Below are 3,467 nucleotides of genomic sequence, written 5' to 3'. Positions count from 1 at the left end.
TTTCGAGCCTATACAGCTTGGAGTAAGACAACATGCATGAAGAGGATGATGTGGACAAAATACTCATTTGCCTAATAATTCTGCACTCCCTGCATTATAAGGTAAAGGCCCTACAATAATACAGAGATAAACTCCCAATGATTAGATGACCCTCTATGAGCGAGCTCTACTGCTAAACTATTGCTGCTATGCTTTAGGAGACCGTAGCTCATGTAGAATTACTGAATTTCAGGTTGATGCAGCCACTAAAATAAAATGAAATTCATTTGTATCTTTACCAAGCTAATACTTTAAACAACAACTCACATTAGACCCACACATAGAACCAAATGTATTTATCGGTTATTTGTTTGAGCAAACTCAGCTGCTCTGCTGGTCATTCATGTTTATATTGCTTTGGTCTTGTGTTCCTGAATTGGTGAATTTATGTTTTTCCCCCAACACAAACAGTAATTGGAAGTTTATTTCTCAAAAATAACTGCACCTTCTCAAAAAAGTACTTATACACAGTTCATTAAATTTCACTGAAATTTGCAGTTTTCACAGTTAAAACTTATTTTTAAAACCCTGTCTCCTATATTCCCTTATTAGCTGGACTGGGCTTTTTTCTGTCTTGGTGTCTTCTGTGTCCATCAGCCTCTACTCTCTTCCAGAACTGTAAGACCCAGCAGCACCAATGACAGTAAAATTACAGCTCAGTAATTGCAGTGGTGCTGTGTTTGGTCCTGGGATACCATCCATCTCCAGACAGCCAAACTACTTTTTAGGAAGCAACCACTGGAACTGATATACCTTTGCATTTTTTGAGATATCACTCTGTTTCTTTTCTTTTTTCGATTTCTTTCTTCTTCTTTTTTTGCATTTCTTTATTTTAGCACACTTTTTATCACCAAGTTATTTTTTCATTCTGGTGTTATTGACAGTTCTTTTCTTTCAGTTTACTCTTTTGCACTGTGTATGTCCATTTTATATTTTATTAGCAGAATGTAGCTCTTTCCATTGAATAGGTGTTAGAGTTAGTTTATAGGTCAATTATCACTGTTCTTTACCAATTAAGTTGAGATAGGCAGGCTTAGATAGAGATAGGCTACACTGCAAATTATAAAATCACTTGGACATAAAAGCTGTAAGTCCAAGGTGGTGATCTTGCATATGTGGACAATAAAGTAACTTAAGGAATTATCACAGGTTGGTAAGTTTGCAAAGAATGTGTATATATCCATTTTTGTGCATGTCTGAGTTATTTGTCTTGGGATATGTGTATGCATTTGATGAAAAAAGTGGATTTGTGACTATCTAGTATGCGTTTGTGTTAGTAGTAAAAGACACCTCCTTGGGAGAGGCTAATGGGATGTTAGGTTCCATTTTAAGAGGCAGCCATGCTTACAAATCACTTGATGTGGTTTTGCTGCAGCAGAATGGAAATATGCACAAGAAAAGAAAAGTGTTTGGAAATGAAGGAAAAAAAACAGACAAAAGGTGAGCTTTTTTGAAAGTTGCTTTTGTTGCTTTCTCCCTGTCTCTCACCCTATTTCCCTACCTGAATGATGCTAGTTTGCTGGTGTTTTTAACTGCGCAAAGAAGCACATCTCTTTCTCGACCCAATGGTCACTTCAAAGAAAAGGTGCTTTTACCAATGACTTAGCAGTGGAATTAAGGTTACCTGATTGATTGGAAGGTATTAATAGCACATGCAAAACACAATTAGGCAGAATGGCAATGTGTATCTTAGCAACTGTATATAATATGGTGCGGCTTACACAAACTAGCAGCGGGTCCTATGTATTTTTGAGGGATTCATTTTGAATTTCTGACAATGCATCCATTTGTTGTAAAATGTAATTTAGGATGTAATGTATATATAAGAGTGTCAATATATATCTTGGAGTATATTTAGGAGTACAACATTGTTTTTGTCATGCTGGGAAAAGTGGGTCCAATACACTAATATACATTAGCCGAATTTAATTCTCAAATTTTAAAATCATTACTTTGATAACTGGTGACTCCCGATTGTTCATTGTTTTTCTTTTGTTTGTCTTTCCAATTTTTTTTTTTTTTTACTTATCCAGTTTCAATGTTGGGGTGTGGGTCGCTCCGCGCTGAACTGCGTAATTATGTTACTAATGAGTCACCTCTTGAACTGCTGGTCATCAAAATAATTTCATTATACTCATGAAGGTCATGGGTAATCAGGGAAAATGATCAAAATATAATCAACCGAGTTTTCTGACTGGTTGAGCACATTTTTGGAAAGATGTACTTTTTCCCTGAAATGTTTTTGTTCTGTCCATCTCAGATTATCCTATTATATCTAAGAAGTTCAGGGTCTCAAATAATGGTTAGATGCATATATTTCAGCTCCAGAAAAGTATTTTATTGCTCCCGGAAGTAGGGTGTGTTTTTTGGTGCAGTTTCGTGTGGAGTGGACCACACTGTTCCAAAAAATAGTAATGTCAAATGATTTTACTGTGTATTTTACAGATGTGTACTGTTTTTCTAGAATAGCATTACATTTACATAAGTAGACTGTGATCTGACACGTCAAATGTAAAATAACATAACATCACTGTAAATGTAATAAAACACATTTTACTTGTTTGTTAAATATATTTTGTTGTACATATGCATATTTAGATCGTAAAAATACATCCAGAAATGTCTCCCATCATGCCTTGGGGCATGTGCTGCTGTTTAGATGTTCTTGTTTTATTGTTTATGGTTACGTTACGTTTAACTGTTATTTTGAATGTTATGTTTACGCCGTGGTGCAGAGTCACTGACAGTTGTTGTTTTGTAGAGAGAGTGCTGTACCATGAGTGACTTCTGTTGTGCTGTTGTTGAACCTTGAGGCATATTGTAGCACCGCAAGTGTTTTAATAAAGAGCTCCCCCTACCAGCTTGGGGTTAAATAACAAGCTCATTCTCTTTCTGAGAGCTTCTTTGTTTAGATTTCTCTGCATGCCACAATGTAAAACATTGCACAGACACGCTGTGCTAATTATATATTTTGAAAAAGTAATGTAGAGGTAGGAATTGCAATTAATATAAATAACATCACGCTAAGCATCGGCCAATGAATGTAAACTAACAACAAGGCCGCGGGTATGGCTGCGACTGTAGGAAAAAACCCTAATATGAAGGTATTTTACTCTGCATTTTACAGTAATGTTCTGTTCTTCTAGGATATCATTAAAGTTACGTAAATAGACTTTGACTTCACATTTTGAATGTAAATTAACGTTAAATCACTGTAATGTAATACAACATAATTGTCATGATTATTAAATGTATCTGTCTGTACATATGCATATTTAGATTGTTAAAATACATTCACAAATGTATCATGATTTCACAAATATCTGTCCGTTATTTGAAAGATTGAACAGTTGAATTCAAATGTAATGCTATGGAAAAGTATATAACATGAGCCCTATAAGCTTGTGTTACATCACATAAGTATTATT

Source organism: Pundamilia nyererei, unplaced genomic scaffold (genome assembly GCF_000239375.1).
Source record: "Pundamilia nyererei isolate P.nyererei 1_Seehausen unplaced genomic scaffold, PunNye1.0 scaffold00082, whole genome shotgun sequence".
NCBI classification, from domain to species: Eukaryota; Metazoa; Chordata; class Actinopteri; order Cichliformes; family Cichlidae; genus Pundamilia; species Pundamilia nyererei.
The sequence above is the reverse complement of the archived record's forward strand: the minus strand, read 5'-3'. Positions refer to the sequence as shown.